Source organism: Zonotrichia leucophrys, chromosome 14 (assembly GCF_028769735.1).
Source record: "Zonotrichia leucophrys gambelii isolate GWCS_2022_RI chromosome 14, RI_Zleu_2.0, whole genome shotgun sequence".
NCBI classification, from domain to species: domain Eukaryota; kingdom Metazoa; phylum Chordata; class Aves; order Passeriformes; family Passerellidae; genus Zonotrichia; species Zonotrichia leucophrys.
The window spans coordinates 11,639,890-11,660,627 of record NC_088184.1 but is presented as its reverse complement, the minus strand read 5'-3'; the positions used below and the strand labels follow the sequence as shown (position 1 = coordinate 11,660,627).

The window sequence follows — 20,738 nt, the reverse complement described above, 5'->3', positions numbered from 1 at the left end:
CCACATAATACTTCCACACAGCTCCAGCAAGTCCTACAAGGGTTTTTTTTTTAAAGCATCTTCTTCCCTCTTCCTAGGCACTGTGAAGAAATGGATTACAAAATATTTAGTAGAAGTAGAAGCTTTGTTCCATAAAAAAAACCATTTTTGCAAAGAAAAAATAGTAAAATAAGTTGTGAGAGAGAAGGAAATGGAAAAGAAAATAAAAATGTATATGTGATGAGGAGCACCAAATTTAAACACAACTGCAACAACATCTGCCATGGTTTCTGTAGCAATATGAGAAAGGAGGCTCCCAAGGGAAGATTCTCTGGGCTTATTGATCCTGACTTGAGTCTGGGTGTAATGGAAATGAGTAGCACTGCAAGAAAATACAGCTGAGGAGAAAGCTGCTGGTTTCCTGGGCAAATGCATTTTCCTTACTGGGTCCTGACACCGTAAAGGTGTGGTGTTACATCTGGGGAAGAAGAGGCTGCTGTGCTGAGGGAGGTGGGAAGGTTAGAAATAGCTGAAACCATTACAGATGGGCAGAGAGCAAGGTTAGAGGTGACTTCAGGGAGCAGATAAACCAAGAGAAAATGTGTAGAGAAACCTGGGCTGACAAGGAGTATTCTGTCTCCTCCTGTATATGGCTGTGAAGGAAAAACTGGTAATTGAAACAGTATTGTTGAGCCTGGTTACTTGGGATTCCAGTTCCCAGTCCATCAGTAGCTGAGTGAAATACAAAGTGAGCATGTGTAAGAGTTGCTCTCACTACCAGAAGTAACCCCCAGAAGTAGCTGTGCTCCCATTTTTACTCATGGGACATTCAGAGCCTATGCAAGGAGAAAAATCAATGAGCTGCTGAAGGATCCCAAACCCTTCTCTCTGTGTTTTAAATCCTTCCCACCCCCACAATCCTTGTAAAACACCAAATTTGTACTGTACAGAAACTGCCACATGAAAGGTAACACCCTTTGTGGCCACAGTCCTTCTCCATCCCTCAGTTCTTCAATGTCCCTCTGTGCTGATGGTTTCTTCATCAACCAGAGACAGACCAGCAGCCTGTTGAGCTTTGTTGCTGGTAAACTTTGGCATTTCTGTTTTGGGATATTTGAGTTGATCTCTCATTGCTTGCTTGTGGCCTCCTTGGTGGCTGGGATGCTCCAGCCCTGAAGGGGAGGAAATGCAGCATTATCTGCAGCTGCCCTTTGGCTCCTGCGGGGCTGTGCCGTGAGCTGCCTCTGACAGCACTTGGCATCATGGAGCAGCTTTTGATTAGTCCTGATGTGCCACAAGGCCTCTGGATGTACACAATTGAAAATGCTCTTTCATTCATCAGCAGGATTGAGAAGAAAGGCTTGTGCTGATGTCTCAAATTCGGGCCGACACGATTTCCCTGACATCAGAAAATCCAGCCTGCCAGCGTGGCGGAACGCTCCGGCAGCAGAGAGCCTCAGATCTCTGCTCTGCATCTTGTCAGTGCATTGTTTCTCCTGGAAATTAAAGCCTGATGCCTCTGTGAGCCAGCAGAGTGGTAGAAATCCAGTGGAGGAACTTTGCAAGGGGTGTCAAGGACAGTGGGAAGTCTTAAAAAGCCTTGTGCTGGCAAGGTGAATGTCCCCTTGGTTGGGGCTGGTTATTGGATTCAGGAAAGATGACAGGAATGGGAAAATATTGAACTTATTTACACTTTCCCACTCCATACTGTCCAAGATGGCTTTCCTGTTGTGATCAGCTCATAATAGGAAAAAAAAAGACTGAGTTTGCTGCTTTTCTCTGAATTCCTTGTATCAATTTGCAGGTGGCCACGAGCTGACATCTGACTATCTTCACAGGATAAATCAGGGCTCCTTAACACTGGCTCCTAAATGAGGTGGGGTGAATGTGTGGAGACTGAGAAATAAAGTTTGTCTCCTTGTACCACATTTTAAAGGGGCAACATGCAACTAAAATGTGGAAGCCAAAGGATAACTTTTGGCATAGACTGTTTTTCTGCTTCATCTCCCTGACTGTGGGAAGCTGTTTTTTCTGAGAAATACTGTTGTGCAGTTGAATTTCCAGTTTTTCTTTTCACTTAGGCTGATTGTTTAGGAGCTGTAAATGAAGTAAAATAAGGTTCAGTATTTTAGAGCGGCGGCTGTATTTAAGAAGTTTGTATTTGATGAGTAAGTTGATGACATTGCATTATGTGAATTTGATGTGCAAAGTTGTCACTAGAGTGTAAACATAGTGACAGCAGGACCAGCAATTCCCAGCCTAATCAAGTAAGCAGAGTCACACATTCTTTGAGCTATAGCGTAATAGAGACTGATTTACATATTAAAATGAGAGAAGCTACACAGATCCAACAATTAAGTTGATATTTTAATTGCCTAAAAGTCAGGAAATTCAAAGTTATGTTGCCTGCATCAGTTAATTTGTCACCCACATCTATTTGTGGTATTTCCAATGACTTTATTTGGTACAAAACTAATGTGGATTTAAATACATGAAATGTTAGCTGTGGATGAAAGGAGAGCTTTGGATTTGCTGCTTTAGAAAGCAGACTAAGAGAATTGAGGATTCAATTCTTGGTCTGTTTAAAAGTAGTACAAACAAATTTCAGGTAATTTCTTTCTTAATATTCTGGTAGACACGTTGGGAGGGAGGGAAAGGGAGCTATATTCAAATGCAATGAAAAAAAATTTTCATTGATCTCAATAGACCTTGAATCGTATCCTTAACTTCTTGTTTTCTTTGTAAGGAATAAGCTTTATTTAATTGCAAATTCACACAAATGCACTAGTAGCACTAAGAATTACATCAATATATGGATTCTGTCCTTGATGTTTATGCTGGTTTCACAGGGCTGATCTTGCATTCAGATAAGCTCTCAGTATACAGCTCCCTTATCTCCCCATGCTGATGTTCTGATATATGAATGCTTGTTCCCTGTGCTCACAAAAAGCCATTCACATGCCGAGTCTGACGATTTTTTTATAATCCTTCTTTGAATTAGACTACAAAAAGAATGTGTTTGAAAAGGTTAACTAATGGATACATTTTTCTCCCTGATGAGGAAAAGAAAAATGGTGAAGTGCTGAAAAATGGTCAAGCAGAGTTTTGATCACGCTTTTCTAATCAAATACATTCTAGGTAGTGAACAAGTAGGAGAAATGTTAATCCATAGTGGATTTATTTGGAATGGAGAAAATCTATTTGGAAAGCAATCAGCATACAAAAGCAGACACTTGTAATTACTTTGCTGTCTTAATCATGGCACTGACATCAGTACCATGATGTGGTAGAGTTGTGATATCCTTTAGAAGGTGCTGCTGACATAAGGGTATCAGAAGGAGGGGAGAAAAGCCTTTCTTAGCATCTTCACCCCTATCCACCTGGCTTGCTAACACCCCTGTGTTAGGTCAGTAAGTAATGCAGTGCTCTCTGTGCTGCTGGCTGTGGTCTGGGCACCTCGTGCTGCTGGTGCAGTTTCATGCCAGGGAGGCAAAGGCATTGTTAAATCATAGCAAGTCCTAAAATGCAGGAAACTCATGTCTGCCCATCAGGGATTTCTGAGCAGCCCATTCTTTACAGTAAATGCTACTAGGTGTGCTTTGTGTGTCACAGCACTGATGCATCTTCCCTTGCTGTTGCAGCATTTTCATGTTTTCTCCATTTCAGTGCCAGCTTTTCTGGCATCTCCACTTAAAGAGGAGCAGGTCAATCCAGCTTCCATTAGGGAACAGCATATTCATTCTTACATACAACCAGCTCCAGCTCAGTGGATGAAAATCAAACAGATGAAAAGCTGGAGATGAGATCGGATTCACAAATTGCCTTTTCTTTCTCTGGGTCTCTGAGTGTGTTTCTGTCTCTGTTGAATAGCAGAATCTCAATGGGTCCTGTTGGAGGGCTGTGGCATGGTGGGTTGTTGGGCGGGTATGCAATGTTGTAAAGTTACCTTCTGCCATGATCAGATACAATCATGGGTGCGCAGCAAAAGTATCTAAATTAGATAGATCAGAGGGTTCTGCAAGGAAGGGCCGAAGGCAGCAGCAGCACCTTCGCTGGAGATGGGGATGTGTCATCAGAAATCTCTCTGCTGGTGGCATCAAAGCGCCCGTGCAGATCTGAGGGATTCAGCAAAGGCTTTCTGAATAGGCTGGTAATGACGATGGTGTGTGATTCCCCTTTTAGACTGCCATGCTGCCTTCCCTGAAGTGAGGCAGGATTCGGGCAAGGGGAGGTTTCTGTCTCGTTTTAGCAAAGTGATAAAAATAAATCCCGCGTTGAGCCGCTGATGTTAGAGCCGGTCACAGATGTGGGCTAAAGGCGTCTCCATCATCAGCCACCATGAGGAGAACTCCAGGTCAAGTTGTTTCCACAATGAGTCCCTTCCTTGCTACGTGGGCAGGATGCTGATGCCTTTGTAGGCTCCCTGCAGAACGTGTTTGGACTCCCTTGCTGCTACAAGGAGTAGCAGAGATTATTCTTCACTCCCATTTCAGAGCACTTCATTCTACTACAGGATCCTTCACATTTTACAATTAAAAGTCCCAGGAAAGAGGGAAGGAGCATTACTTTGTGCTTTTATTCCAGAGTCCCTAGGAAGTTTTTGGTGAAGAGAGAAATTTTGAGCAGAATGTTCCCGCATATGCAAAGGCTTCATCTGCAAGGTGATGTCCTAAGCCAAATGGAGAGGCTGCTTGCAGCACTTGGGAACAGATTTAAAGCTAATGGCATCTTAGTTACGCCTCAGGTAGCTCAGAGTCCTCAGCTGCTAACCCCGACAGAAATAAATAAGGATAAAAATTAGAACCAGGCATATCACACCTCCTGCAGCATGTTAAACACTGCTGTTCTCCTCTGTCAAAGCTGGAGTGAGCCAGGCTCTTCCATACAACCAGGGCAAATAAGCAATTAGCAAGAGGTACAGAAATAGTGTTTAGGAAGGTATAAAGTTGCTCTGAGAGCTATTAAACACCTCTTCTTGTTTTGCTCATTGTTTAGAGAGGCAATGTTTGACACTTAACAAAAGCTGACTAATGCTTTGGGTTTTTTTTCCTTTTAATGATCAGAATTTAGGGGAGGGCTGACTGTGACAGGCAGGAGAAAGAGCTGCCATCCAAGTGAAGCTCTTTTTAATTAGAAAGCCCCTTGGATGATTTAGTTTGCAGTGATTTGAGTGCTGGCTGGTTTGGATGTGTCAGTGGTACTGACCAGCAGGATGCAGTCCTGTTCTGCAGGTTCTGGTTTGCTCTTCAGGCATCAAGAAGGGAAGCTGCTCCAACAAGGAGTCTGTGATGAGGGAAATTATAACCAAAGCCAGCCCTGCTCATGACTTCACCATCTGCTGGGAAAGCTCTCCCTTGGATGCCAGCACTGGTGGGAGCAGGCATAATGATGATAATATTTTCCACTTCTGTAGCACCCTCTGTCCAAAGGGCTCTGAGTATGCCAGAGATATTAATTAAGCACCCGTGGGAGGTGGGCAGGAGTCTCCACACAAGCTTTTTTTTTGCTTGCAGAGTCTAAAAAGATTGTGGCACTAATCTTTGGGCAGGAATTCCTTCCATCAGGCAGCTCTGGAAGAGCTAAAAACCTTTCATAGTGTTGTTAGTTTGAATCAAAGCTGTGTTAGGAAAGGAGTCTGGCTGACACTGACCTGCTGGACTGAGTTTATGCTCCTGAGTGGTGTTGTTGGAGGAGCAGCAGAAGCTGGGTCTGCTGTAGCTGGCTCAGAGTTTCTTGTAGCATAAGACTTGGAGTAGACCTTGTAACTTATGTCCAGTCCTTACATATCGCCCTCTGAGGAAACTGTGCTCTTAAATCAGATGGAAGTCTCAGTGCCATGCTCTACATGTGAAAAATCATGGACTCATGTTCTAGTTTGAGTTGGAAGAGACCCTTAAAAGTCATCTAGTCCAACCCTCTGCAATAAGCAGGCGCATCTTCAACTAGGTCAGGTTGCTCAGAGCCCTGTCCAGCCTGACCTGAAATGCTTCCACCCACCACCTCTTTGGGCAGCCTGTGCCAGTGTTTCACCATCCTCATTGTAAAAAACTTCTTCTTTATATCTAGTCTGAACTGACCCTCTTTTAGAGTAAAACCAATTGCAGAAGCCCTGCTAAAAGGTCTCTCCATGTCTTTCTTATAAACCACCTTTAGGAACTAAAAGGCAGCAATAAAGTCTCCCTGGAGCTTTATTTTAGATAACACAATCTTTCTTTTTCATAGCCTGCATTTCCACAGTCTTCAGGAAATACATGAATAACACTGAATGGTCCATCAGGAAGGAAGCATGCATGTGAAAAAGGGAAAAATTTGACCACAAATCTTTAATGCATGATGCCAACAGTCACAGTCCTGGATTTAGAAGTATGTCCCCATGAAGATCCATTTAACATGCTCTTCAGTTGGGTAGAGTTGGCACAATGAAGCTTTTCCTTCTCCTTGAGTGTAAGCCATGAAATGAAATCTCCTGTCTAAGAGCAAAGATACACCTACTATCCATGATCTATAGGAGGAAAAATACTCTTGTCAAGTATCCATTATATGGTGTGTAAGTGTATTTGAGGCTATTAAAGACAGTTATCCTCAGAGATTTATATGTAACAGGTTAGAATGGGGGAGGGTGGGGGAACAAACACTTGCTGTGTTTAATTATTGCTGGGTGCTGCATGCACTTTTCTCCATTATTTACTTAATCTTAAATGCCAGATGCTAAAGGGCACCAGCATCAATTAACTGCATAATTAGACTTGCAAAGAAATCATGTAATTTAGTTATAGGCAAATAAAAACCCAAAAACGCACTGAACAGAAGCTCAGGGCTCTCTCTGCAATCATTTTGAAAGCTCCCTGCATACATTGTTTGCTTTCATTGCTCACTGGAAACTCTTTGGAGCACTCTCTGTGCCTCTTGCCCTGTAGGGAGCCAAATGTCTGATGCAGCATCTCTTGTTCATTCTGAGTGGATTTAGGCACAGCTTGCTTTTTTGCTTTCCAAATTCTTTTAATAGAAGTTTGGATGAAGGATTTACAGGGTGCCTCATCCTGATCCACAGCAGAACCTGGCCCTCACCCTTTCTGTGCTCTGCATCCCCTCTGGTGCTTGCTCTGGGTGCCCAGTCAGGGGAAGACCATGTGCTGCTCCCTGTTCCTCTTAGCAAGACCTATTTTTGTGTTTTGCAGTGTATTTTAGTATTTTAGCATGCAACCTGAAAGCACCCTAACTTTAACAAAAAAACCCTGCTTCCCTCTCCTCAAAATAATAAGCAGCCAGGTACTTTTATTCCATTAGTTCCCACTCTTAAGAATAAGAGTGTTCCCAGGAGTGGAATGCATTTTGTTTTATCAAAGCCTACAACTCTGTCTGAGCCCTTATGTTGCAAATTGCTGTAAGAGGGTAATAATAATGGCCTGGGCTTGGGTATAAGCAAAGTTTTCCTTCTGGAGAGCCCCTGTGACTCTGGTGCCACTGTTCCCACTTTGGTATCAGCAGCCCTGTCATTGCTGCCTCTGCAGCATCCCCTGGTTCACAACTTTTGTTTCTCTCTTAGTTTCTTGGTGTTGGAAGCTGCTGACATGTATTTTCTCAAATGTCCTGAAACCTTTCTGCAAACAAGGTGGTGTTGAGCTTTTGAGAGCTTTGTTCTCCCTCTGTGCCTGTGCTGTCTCAACACTGCTCTTTTCCTCTCTGAAAATGCGACCCAGCCCTTACAGAGTTCCTTATTTCTTCAAAGCACTGTATAAACATTATCTAATTAAGTATATATAACATGCCCTAAAGTATTTTAAGGGAAAACTGCAGCACAGCATTGAAGTTTCCAGCCACTTGATCCAGTGTAAAATCTGATTGAATCACTAATTATTTTTCAAAATGCTGTGCCTAATGACATGTATCAAGCCAGTAAGATCAGAGCTGCAGCCAGAAGGAAGCATTGGGAGCCAAGGAGAGAAGGGCTGTCAGGTAAATTCTGTGTTAGTTCTGGAGTTAGTTTGGATCTGCACACTGAGGTAATAAACAGAACAACAACAAAAAAAGAGTTGCTGCAGCATTCAGATCTTTCCTGTTTTGATATATATAATCAGCTCTACATTTCCTGTTGAAATGTTCATTAAAATTGCAGCCCCTGTGATTATGCAGCTGCCTAATTCAAATCAATGGGGCTCCTGAAACGATTTTGGATATTTTTAAATACTGCTGTAGAACTTCCTTGTTTACAATGTTATGATTAAGTGACTTTTTCTCTAAGTCATCTAAAGCATTAATAAAAATCTCTTTAGGTTTTCTCTAATTTTTTTTGTTTGTTTGTTGTTTTTTGGGTTCTTTTTTACTCTGAGCAGCCGCAATGCAAACCTTGCTTTATGGTTTTATCTTTTACTTCTTAGTACAGAATGTCTTTTTGGATTGATAACTACATCAGAAACCAAATTACAGAAGTCCTTTATAATTCCTAGTAAGCCAAAATTGACTTTTTTTTTTTTGCTTTGGAATCCAAATACTAGTAAATAGAATTAAGGGAGCAGCAGAATAAACCTCACTGAGAGTCCTGTAGCTGGTGAGAGTGAATGAGTGGCTGTGTGGCTCTCAGTTGCTGGCTGGGGTTAAACCATGACAAACACTCATGCTGGGTTTCCAGCTCACCAGCTTCTGAAGCAACTGTTGATAATGCTGCCAAGAAGATTATAATGTCCAAAGGGTCAAGTGCTTCAATAGGTCTCATGCTGAAAGGGAGGTAATTTCAGTTTTACTGGAAAGATGTATTCAAGGTAATTTCAGCTCAGGAAATTCTACTTTGGAATGCTTCAGAGTGATGCCAGGGCTCTTGTCAGTTTGTTTTAATGGCTTTGGGTTTATTAGCTTTTCACTTTTCTAATACCTTCAATCCCTTTTACTGTTAGTTACTGAAGCCTTGGCACAATTCTGATGTGTTGAAGTTGCAGACATTACAGGAAAATACCTAAATCAAAACATTGTGGGAGAGAGACAGCATGAACAAGCAGATGTTTACAGTCTCCGACTTCTGTGGTTAAGGAAAAGCAAACACAGTTCTATAAAAACTCAACGTGGTGAAAACATTTTAGTTGCCTGTAGTTACATGCTTCATCTGCTTGCAAAGGTATTTTTCTAGTTGTCTTTTCCTGTTATTGCCTCTCTCCAGCTGTACTTATTAACTCCTTTGTTTAACTCCACTTGGTAGTGGTCCCACTGGGGCTGCAGGAGCAGGGGAGGAGGCAGAGCTGGCACAGCTCAGGGCTGGGTCTCTTGGTCACATCACTCCTTGCTGAACACATCTGCTCCAGCTGGAGCTGCCACGTCAAGCGTGGGGGTGGCCAGATGTGGAGCACTGCAGATGTTTTGTGTGGTTGAGCCCAGATGGTCTGACACCAACCTGCCAGTGATGCTGCCACTGTGACATTCCTGATCAGAGCAAGGGGCAGGATACTGTGGGAGCTGTGCTGGTCAAAATTGGTCAGTGCTGGCTGGAAATAGCCAACTGTCTGGTGATTGGGTTGAGAAATATGTGAATGTTTTAATTGAACCCTTGTTCTGTGGTGCTGGAGAATTAGGATGCAGGCTGTAGGATTGAGAAGTGAGAATTGTTATTTGGTATCATCCTTTGTGCCCTCTTGGTATTCAGAACCTATTCACCTATTGAAAGTTGGAGGTAAATGCTTTGGATGTGGACACAAGAAGTGAATGAGATGGAAGGGGACAAGAGAAACCAAAGCTTTTTCTTCTTTTTACACAGAATAGATTGAATGTGATTTGGCCACTGCACCTTAATGGGTAATCCCCACTCTGAGCCTCAGATGAAAAGAAGAAATCTATAAGGCTAGAGATAATACAGGAGGATTTTTGCAGACTTTTCTCAGATGTAAAGTGAGCTACTGAATAGCACAGCCTTTAAGGATAACTTTTTCTTCGAGCACAGAGCTAATTCACTGATTTAGCCGAGTTGGGTAAATCTGTTTCTCCTTGCTTGCTCATCCCACGCACGCAGATCTTTTGTGTGTGTACCATTTTTCCTTTCCTCTCTTGTTCCTCAGTGTACACTTTTCCTGAGAGTCTCTGACCTGTTTTGGCAGAGCTGCTCACGCCAGCAGCATGGTCTCCATGGCACTTGGTGTCATTGACCTCAGTGGGAAGAGTCCACAGCAGCAGCAGTGAGTAAAATATTCTCTAAACCTAAATGAAGTGAATCCTTCTTGTGGAAGGCTGCAGTGCAAGAGATCAGGACTCTGTGTGCACTGGCTCCCTGGTGTGGGGTGGATCATTGGAAACCAAGAGTCAAGGTTACCTCAGTGCTGTGCTTTTTTTCTATACCAAAATAATCTCTTTGGTGACTAAGCATGGGAGATCTCAATGTTTTGACTGATCTTATTCCAAACAGGATAGTCCTGCACTAAGCCAATGTTTGGTGCAGAGTTCTCAGGAGACAGAGAGATGGAAGACTTCAAGCAATGTCAGAAAGCAAGAGAATCTTCCCAACAAGTAGGGCAGGAAAAAAGGATGTAGAGGCTGTGCAGGGAAAATGCAAGATGAAGTTGGAAAAGAAAAATAGTGAAATTTTGGGGTAGGCTGTTCTCTGAGCCTGCTGCTACAGTTGATGTGGTGGAGCTTGCTGCAATGAGTGTGTTGGCCCCTCAGGATTCCCAAAGTGCTCTGCAAAACTTCACAGCAAAAGGAAATCTGCACGGGGGTTGCTTCATCCTCCACTAATGTGCATCCATGGCTCGTGTGAAGTACAGCAACTGCTCAGTGCCACACAGGGGCCATCCCAATGGCACAAAGTGAGAAGTGTCTTTTTAACTTAAAAATGGAGGAGGCAGAACGTGGTTACCAAATGGCATTTGTACAGGACTGATGCCACAGTCCTGGGTTGTGCCCTCAGCCCCAAATAAAAAATGTTCTGCCAGGAAAAATGTTTTACCTCTTCTGTAACATTCCAGGTCTGAGTCTCTTATCTCCTCTGAAAAATGGAGTATCCAGAGCTCAGCGTGCTCCCTGCCATAACCTTTAGCTCATTACTGATTCAGGCAGAGAGTGCCAGCTATTGAATCACAGGGCTGGCACCCAGCTAAAGGTCGGGGTTGTGTCTACGTAGATGAAAGCAAGCACAACCTCTTCTTCCCAAAAGCACTAATACGTGGAAATGGAAAAGTTCTCGTGAGTTCTGCAGCACTCACATCAGGCTTGGAAGCAAACAGACAGGTAGGAAAAGGCAACTTCCCAGCTGGGGAGAACCACATCAAGGGGCTGATGGAGTTTAGGAGATGTGGGCACAAGCAAACAGCCATTGTTATTCTCCAGGGTGGAAGAAAATGTGTTTCTGCCAGCAAATGCAGACAGTACCTGGAAGCAATTTGAAAAGCCAGGCTAACTCCCATGGCTTGCTGCCCTCCAAGATAACACTTTCACCTATGTCCTGTATCCCACTGCAAAGGTTTCCTGCTGCTGTTTTTTCCACCTCATGCTTAGTTTCCACAGTCTCTGCCTCCAGCAGCTTTTGAGCTAACTTTGCTCTTAAAACTTCTTGCCTTTTGTAGTTTGAGTTGTGTGATAGAGGATTGAATGCCTTGCATCTGTAGGGAAAAACAGTCTCTCCTTCAAGACATGCATGGACTTACATATCTCTGCTGCATGTTAAATTGAAGGATTTTGCCTCTGTTAGTTGGGATTTCTCAGTTGTTAAAACATTTCAATGCCTGTCATTAGCAAAGGGACATTGGGCTGACAGAACCCATTTCTCAATCTCCCACATTTACTCACCTGCATCACTTCTGCTGAGCTTAATTTTCATTATAATCCTCTGGGTCACCTGTGCTCCATCAGCCTGTTCTCTCTAAGGTTTTGTTTCATTAGAACTTTATTATGGGGCTAATTTTATTTTTTAAAGCCATCAAATTCAAGGCTGAGCTATGAATTTTCCTGTTAAACAGGAAGATAGCCCAGGTCTGTGCCGTGATTCAGCAGATTCTGTGCTCTCAGGGCTGTCACCAGATCTGTGCTATCGAATTAAGTAGTATCCTTGACTTTCTTTCCCTCAGCTCCTATATCTGTAAAATGGAGACAGTGCTAATCTCTCATTTGTGTGACTCCATAGGCTTTGTCCAGTGCTTCAAAGATGCCAAAGACAATAAAACTGCCAAGCCTCCTTTCACTAACAGGATTGATGATTTACACCCAAAATGCTCATTTTTGTGCTAAAACAAGATCACCTGAAAGATACTGCGGTTGGAACCGACCCAGGGAAGGGGGGAGGAGGAAACCATCTGTTACACAACAGCAGAAATGTTTTGGGGCATTCGCCTGGGAAGCTCTGGGTGACGAGTTTGGAATATGAAAGCTTATTTATATGGATGGAGCTAATTTTCTCTAAGTTATTCCTTTTTCACTCAGGGAATTACCTAATCTTACAAAAGACTCTAGGAGGAAAGATTCATTTATTCTCTGTCTCATTCAGCCCCAGGCAAGCCTGAAGATGCTCTGCCTCTTCCAGTTCTGCTTTTTTAACTGATTCTATTAATGGAGCTTAAAGATTTTCTTCTTCTGGGCAAAAAGGGTTAATCTTTCTCGTTCCCACTCACCCTTCTCCTCCTCTTTTTCTGGAGAGTTCTTTTTTTGGCAGCTCTGGCTGTTTCTATCATCTTCTCCCCCTAATCTGCCACTATCTGAAGAATTCATTACATTTCAAATCAGAGGCCTTGCTGCATACATTAGCAGGTTTTAATAGACTTGCCACGACTCAAAAAGGAGGAAAAAAAGAGAGAAGATTTAAAACTCTTGTCTTGCCGAAAGCAGACAGATTGACTCAAAAATGACTCAGTCAATAAAAGATGAGTTTTGAAAAGGCTTCCCTCTGCTCAAAGGGAGCTCGTATTCCAGAGAATTAGGTTTTTCTAAGCCCACTGTCAGAAATTAATAATACATACGGCATGTAAAATGGATTTAGCCCTCTACAGCCTTATACAAACATATCTTTGACTTGCTAAATGTGACATGACTACCAGGATTTTCCAGCCTTTATCCCAGGAGTTTGTCATCTCTCCAGAATGGTGACCTCGGTGGAATTTTTAAGCACATTAAAAAAAATTTGCTAAATGAGATTTTAATTAAGAATATGTTTCTACTTCCCTTACCCTTTTTCTCCACCCAAACCCCTGCTGTCAGAGTGTTTTATTATTATTTGCAGTCAAAATTATCCCAAAAGCTGTGCTTTAAACTCTCAAGCTATCAAATGTCTTTGCTTGACACTTTCAGTAGCCTTCCTCTGAAGAAAGATGCTGAGCCTTCTGCAGAATCTTTGATTTGGGTATGGGTTTTGTCTGCTGCCACAAAAAGGCTTATAGGCCAATAAAATATGTCTTTCTTAGGAAAAAAGACAGGGATTCTGTTTTATTAGATCTATCTACAAGTATTCTTTTGTGATTTGAGTTCTTCTCAGATGGCCCTGCTCACCTTGCTTAAGGTAACTCAAATGTGCAGGTGTGAAATCACTCACCACCACTGTTTATTCCTCCATCACACTCCCTCAGCTGATAAGAATTAAAAATTGTATTAATTTTATCCTGCTGGATGATTTGGCTTGATCCTTTATTCAAACTGGCCTTGTTGAAACCACAGAAGATGTTGTCTTTAGAAGGTAGGTCCATACAGACTTCTGGATGGCTGTGGGCTGACTGCATTTGTCCATCTCTGTTTTCTCATTCTTCCAAAACCCACTATTTAATTATTTTTTTAGCTATCAGAGTTGTTGTCTCTGTCTTGAAATCTTTTCCACATTGTCCCTCTGAAAATCTTTCCTCCACCTTAAAATTACTTATCATGAATTGCCCTTTAAGCTAATTTTTTGAAGTCACTGCATGTCCTTATCTCCTCATGGATCTCTTCTGTCCTCAGCTGTATTATTCTGCTCATTGCCTGTGGGCTTGTTGAATGTCCTGTGTGAATGTGCTGCAGCAACATGAAGTCTGACTCTGGACAATATCTCCTAGATGATGCAGAGAAACGTTTAAAACATCAGTGAAGAAATGAACACACTAAAGTGCTCCATTTTGGGCCATTATGTGCACTATGGATGTTGAAACAAGCAGAGCTCATAATTTTTTAAAAATGTTTATGGGTTCTATGAAAAGTCTGAGCTTAGAGTTGTTGACAATATGCACCCAAAAGTGCAGCAATAGTGTGTTCTTCTTTCCCACCATCAAACAGAAGCCTTGCTCAGATTTTCTTGTGCTTCTTTGGCTCCAAAGAATCATGGGTGTCAGTGTTCAGAAGAATTTCCATCAAAGTAAGAAGAGGTATTTTGCACAGAACTGGAGGTAACAAAGTGGTTCAGCACTAGCAAAACTATTTCACTGTATAAGAGGTCTCCACTTTTATCTCTGAGGTCAGACTTGCTGTTTTTGTTGGCGGTAGTTTGTTTTTTTGGGTTTGTGAATATAAATGTGACATCCCAAGGTTACAATCCAGAGTTACATCCCTGCTTTCTTGTGTTTTCTCGTCAGAATGTGGAATTAGCAGCTGCTGGAGCATCACTTAATGGGATTTAATTCCCCCAAACTCCCCATGGCCAGGCTGGATGGGCCTCTGAGCAAGGTGATCCAGTGAGTGGCCTCCTTGTGTGGAACAAGATTATCTTTAAGGTCCCTTACAGTCCCAGCCACTCTGTGATTCTGTGGAAATGAGCTGTGTTCAGAGCACACCCAGTAGAACATCACCTTCTCCAGCACTGATTTCCCTGAAGAAATTTGTGTGACTAAATCTCTTTGTCTTTCTTGCACAGGCAGGGACTCTAATTTCTCATTTCTGTGAAGAGCCATGAGGAATTATTTTCTTGGAATTCCACAGGACTTCTGCTCCACTTCATTCATGAACATTACCCAAACAAATGGTGGTTCTTGGATTGTATTATAAGATATAACCAGGAGTTATACAACAATCCCAGGAAGAGAACACTTGCTTGTCTTGTGTTTCTCCAGTCCTTGGTGTTTAAAATTCTTGGAAAACCCAAATATACAAGACCTAGAAATCAGCTGGATTCCTGCAGCTGGAATTGGTGCTGTAGTCATTCTTCTTTTGGGTCTTTTATTACAAATGTCAAGCTTCTTCCTAGGATCAGTCTCCAGAGTTAATGTCCTGTTATCTCATGTTATAATCAGGAGCTTTTAGTTTTCTTTTGAAGATGTGCTCCTAATGTTGGTGTAGAGATGAACAAAACTGAAGGGATGAACAAAACATGATTTTACCTCTAGTTTTGTGTTTGTTTCCAGTTAGTTCAATTTTTCATCTCTTCCATGTTCTCTTGACTTGAGAAAGTAGCATTTCCTGGTGAATATTATATCTCTTGAGCTTCCAGCTGCTTTGCTGGGACACAGCCACCCAATAATCTCCTTGGGAATAATTGCTGGTGTCCTTTCAGATAATTCTTGTGAAAGGTGACAAACTGCTCACCACAGTGAGATGTTAATAACACAGGGATGCCCTTTGTTTGAAAGCTGGTGCAGAAATTACCCCATGCAGTTGTTGGAAAGTCAGACTTTTGATGGTAAAAAGTGAGGAATGGATCTATTCATTTGCATATAATTCCAGGCCTTTTGTGTCATCTTTTGTGTAAACCATACAATTTCCATCCCAGTGGGGAACGTGTGCTCATAATACAGAGGGACAGGAACATGGGCTTGCTCTCAGCAGGAATCAGGGTTAAACACATGTCATCTACTAAAAAGGAGGAAAACAGGGTCTGGAGGAACAACACTGAGAGAAACAGCCATGGAAAATTAATGAATCCAAGTTATTAGACCAGCTCAGGGGAGACCATGCCTCCTGACATCCCCTCTGAGCAGGCATCAGAAAAAGGGAGGAATCTGTGTCCTTCTAAGGATGTATTGAGCTGAACTGCCCCTGCATCTGCCCCAAATCCCAGCCAAGATGTTCTGCATATTTTTCTTGTAATAAGAGGCTCAATTTACCAACCATATCCACTGCAGCTGTCTGAGGTGTGCATCCTTTTTTGTGGCACTGAAATTAAACTCTTAAAACCTCTTTAGACTGCAGCTGACTAGCATGTTCCCAGTGTAGGTTTCTCAGCTTTTTCATAAAGAGGTGATGCATTTTTGAAAACAAAAGACATAGGTGTCTCTGTCTCTGTGATCTAGAGTGAGAGAGGTCCATAAATACTTGTTTTAGCTTTTCTGTTCTTCCTTCTCTCTTTCTAGGTAGCCAGAAGGTCTCTCTGAGAAGGCAGTTGGTCCCAATGATGAACTTTACAATTAGAGCCTTAGTGCCCATCTTCCGAAATTTCTAATAAAATTGCATGAATATTTAATACCCAATTATTAAATATTTAAAAATTGAAAACGGAACTGGCTTGGAAGTTAGCACGTGATGAATAATTCAGGAGCAGGAGAGGAGACTTGGCATTTGGGCTGAGACAGATGTTACCTTTCCTGTCTCCCTGCCCAGAGATGATTTTGGTGTCCTCCAGCCTTGGCATAGTTTGTGAACAGTGCTTGGAGACATCAAGCCTTTATCCTTGGCCAAGAGTACCAGCACAAGGTTAAGGGGCATAACCCTCCCTTATCCATAGTAACACTTCAGACTCCTGCAATGGAAATAAAAGCTCCAGAGGCTGGAATAACATGATTGAAAGCCTGGTTATCCAGGAGATGGCTCTGTTTCCAAACATCTTTCCTGCTCCAGGGAAATAAGTTTTCTTGTCTTTCCACCTGTGTCACAATCCTGCAGTTCTGTTGTTTGGAAGTTCTTTTTCCCCTCTTGCTCTGCTGCTGCTCCACACTGAACCAACGCTCCCTTCTCCTCCAGCATGAGCATCTTTAAAGGATTGTTTTCATAAAGTGGGCACCAGACAATGAAGCAGAACATGAAAAATATGCCAATAAAAGCAGGGCAGAACCTGCTGTCCCGTGAGAGGAGGTCAGGGGCACTCAGAAGAGTGCCCAGAGGAAACATCTGATGTGATTCTTGAGCACAGTGCCTTTGGGTCCTGCTGCAGGAGCACAAGGAGCAGGGAGAAGGCTTTGGGAAAGGTTTGACTAGTTGGCATCCAGAGAGCTTTCAGGCCAAGAGCAATACATTTACAGAGCCAACACTTCAAAACACTATTAAGGGGATAAACAGGGCAGGAAAAAAGCATTGAATAGAAGGAGCAAGTGGAGGCTTTTTAAAGCTTAATTTCCTTTGGAACAAAGCCCTAAAACAAACTCCACAATCTTGTGCCATTAAAAACACGAGTAAGGTGGCATGCTGCAGAGCCTTGCCTTTCTCTGTGGCAGTGCCATTGTGTTCTCCCAGCTGGCTGGAGCCTGTGCATTTTCCTGGCTGTGCCCTGCAGGCTGTGCTCAGCACCCCAGGGCCCTTGGCTGACCTTTCTGAGTCTCCCCACCTCGGGGCAGGGTACAGTGTCACAAAAAAGGGAGTTCTGGAGATGGGAATGGGTTATTATGGGGTTATAATGGCTGTGAGGAAGTTATTATGTGGGTAGAAAGGCTTGTAGACAGCCATGCTCCCAAACAGTCAGGGAGTCTGCAGGGTTTGGAGTTTGGTCTGTGCATCCCAAATTAAAATTAAAGGGTACCTGTATGATGCCCTGCCCTATCTCAGCATCTCTCTTAACACCACAGAGTTATTTAACAGCGACTTTAGACATAAGAGGAACCTCATGAGGCATTTGTTAGTTCTATATTTTGATTGCCTGCAAAGCTACAAATTTTTTGTGTTGTGAACACAGACTGTGCAGTGCAGAAAACAGAGGGAGACAAGAAACTGTAAGTAACATAATCTTGGACACTACCACTGAGTTAAAATAGCATTTCTATGAGTCTCAGCATCTGAATTTGACTATAAAAAGTTCCATGAGTAAGAGCAGAATGGTTTTGCTCCTGGGAAGGCTTGAAATCATCTCTTGCCAGGGGTGGAAATCTCCCGTTCACAGCTTCGCTGAGCATCATCAGCTAATAAACTGTGAAGCACTCTCTAATGCATGATTGAATATTGTCCACCCTGTGCTGTGAATTAGTAAAACTCCTGCAAAAAGTCTTCACTGTGAGAGAGAACAAATAGCTATTTCTGGAGCTGTTTTTCTCATTTGGTTTAATAGCAGATGCTGGGTGCTGTTGCAGAGGATTAAATGCATCCAGTGTTTTGGGGTAGTACTGATAGTAGTGATGTGCCAATGGAAACAAAATAATGGGCAGAGTGCAAGGGAGGTGATAGGCAGAGGATAAATTAATCTATTAGATGCTTCTGCAGACCACCCTATCTAATTAACAATGCATATTATATATGTTAATTATATAGTTCTTAGGATTAATCTTTTCATTAGACACTTGAGTGGTTTCAAAGCACTCTTTTTCTTGGAAGCAACTTAGTGGAGAAGTGATTCTCCTTCATCTGACAAGTGATACAAATTATGCCCCAATTTTTTGCTACCTGACTTCCCTAAACTACAGCCCATGAAAAGTCCCACTGACTTTTTTTTTTTTTTTTTTGAACTCCAAAATAGATTACCTGAAAAACATGTAGGCTGGAAGACTTATGCCTGAGATTTGCAGGCTAGTTCTAGAAGCAGAAGTTAATACTTTCCTGTAAACTGAAGTGACACAGTATATTTGTGTTGTTAAGGTGAGGCTATTTTTTGCATCCAGAGTTAATGACTTGCTGCAGCTCTGGCTGACATCACTTTGTTCTGAGAACTGCTGTTGGGCTGTAATTGCCATATGGAAGGGAAATGTGGCTGGCAGACTTTAATCATAGTTTGGGAGGTGGAGGGAGATGTCTTCCTGCTTGGGTCACAATTTATGGCCAGTGTGCCCACCCTAATTTCCAAACTGTTTGTGCCATATTATGCTAATGGATGGAGTCCATCTTGGGCAATAAATAGCTCTCCTGAGGTTAATTTCTCCTGTGTCTGGGGGTGTGTGCTGCCATCCCCACTGAGTTCTGTATTGCTGCAAGCAGGCTGCTCACACCATTACAGCCACAGATTTTAGTGGTACCCAGGGTCTCTTCTCACAGCACTGTGCTGCCTCCACTGAGAGCAGCTGCAGGAGCTGAGCTGAGCTTCCAAAAGCCCACTTGTTTTCCTCCTGCCCCCACTCCAAAACAGCTCTGCCAACAAGAAGAAGGACAAGGAAAGCTCCAAGCAGTGCTGAGGCTGGGATGCCCTGACAGAACCTTTTGCTCAGGGGTGGTTCATTGGCCAACCTCAGGTGTGCTTGTGAGTTTTGCCATTTGGTGTTGTAATCTCAGTTTTGGCAAAAGGAAGAAAAGAAAATCACTCTTCACTTGATCCTGGCCCAATGTGTGTGTAGGTACTGCAAGAGAGAGTTCATGCTTTTCCACAGCTTCCTCTCTTTGGTCCTCAGTGTCCTGCTGCTCTCACCTTACCCTCCCAATGTCTTCTGCTACTTTCTCCAAGGTATCAGAGGCTAATTAATTATGGATTTCTTTCCAAAAAGTCCATAATTAATAATGTCCTTTGTAAAGGTACATAGGTTGTCTGAAACAGGGCCTTCAGCCAACCGTCTTCAGTGATGAGAAGCATCTGGGAAATTATTTTTTTAGTGGGCAGTTCTTGGGCAGTGCAAGAGATGCAGCTGGTCATGGTGGTGGAGACCTTTACTTGTGCTGTGCTGCCTTTGAAAACTCTCCCCAGAGCTGCTGGAAGGGCAAGCAGGGGGCTGGGAGGTGCATTGAACCATATGGTACATAGACGGTTTAAAAATAAACCAATGTTGACTGATCAAATAAATACCACTTAGGTTTCAAATTGAACAGCCAGTGCAGTCTGTTGAATATAAAACTGTTTTTACCTTCAAGAAAAGTTATAATTCATGGCTGTAATGTCACAAATTTCAAGTTTTGCAGAGAGCTGTGTGAGGCTGCCAGACTGTAAGGTCGGGTAGGGGTGGTGTGGGGCTGCGTGGTCCCACTCCCCCAGGGCATAAAACATGCCTATAAAATCTAGCAAAGCGAATTTTATTTCTCAAAAGCAATGGTCATAAACTTGCCTACATCAGAAAGTGTTCAGCTCTTCTCCTATTAGCCTTTATTTAACACGATACAATTTATTTTTATGTTGTGCCCTTCACAGAATATCACAGAACTCTTTTCAGACATTGCTCCTCATAAACTGAGGCTGGCAAAGAAAATTCCAGCTTGAGGTTTGAGCAGGGGAATGACTGGAAGGGCCCCAGGTGCAGAGAGACAGATGGGAAGAACAGACTTGCAATGGATGGAATAATTCAGAATCAGTTTGGGGGTGCAGGGGGGTGGTTCAGGAGTGCCACTGCATGGCAGCAGCTCCTGTAGATGGGGGAGAATAAATGTAATTATGCCTTGCTGCTTGGAACTGAGAAAACAGTGTTTCCTCTTCCCATTGTGTGAACAAGGTGATTCTGGCATCACTTTCTGTAAGCTGGAAACAAAATTTAAGCAATCTCTTGTTTAAGTGAAGCAGGTTGGTGAAAGTGCAGCATCCTCCATAGCACTGTTGGGTGGCATCTGTCTTGAGGCCCCCTGGCAGGGTCAGCAGGGACAGGAATTGATGTGTAAATGCTTTATCCTGTGTGTGCTGGAGTGAGTGACCCCCAAACATGTCACTGAGGGAAAGTAACCTTTAATGGAGAGTTGGAAAGGACTGCAGGCCTTTCTGAGAGAGATATATATTAGCTGGGATTGCAGCTGAATTAATGCAGCTACATGGCTTGTGGCATCTTTGAGGATGGGCAGAACAAATTTGTATT

At 42.8% G+C, this 20,738-nt stretch overlaps 1 protein-coding gene across 11 annotated transcripts in view; it reads left to right on the top strand.

Annotated features, from left to right (window-relative positions):
• MAD1L1 (mitotic arrest deficient 1 like 1) overlaps positions 1–20,738 on the top strand; it is a 346,130-nt gene that overhangs the window by 231,317 nt on the left and 94,075 nt on the right. The window lies entirely within an intron of this gene.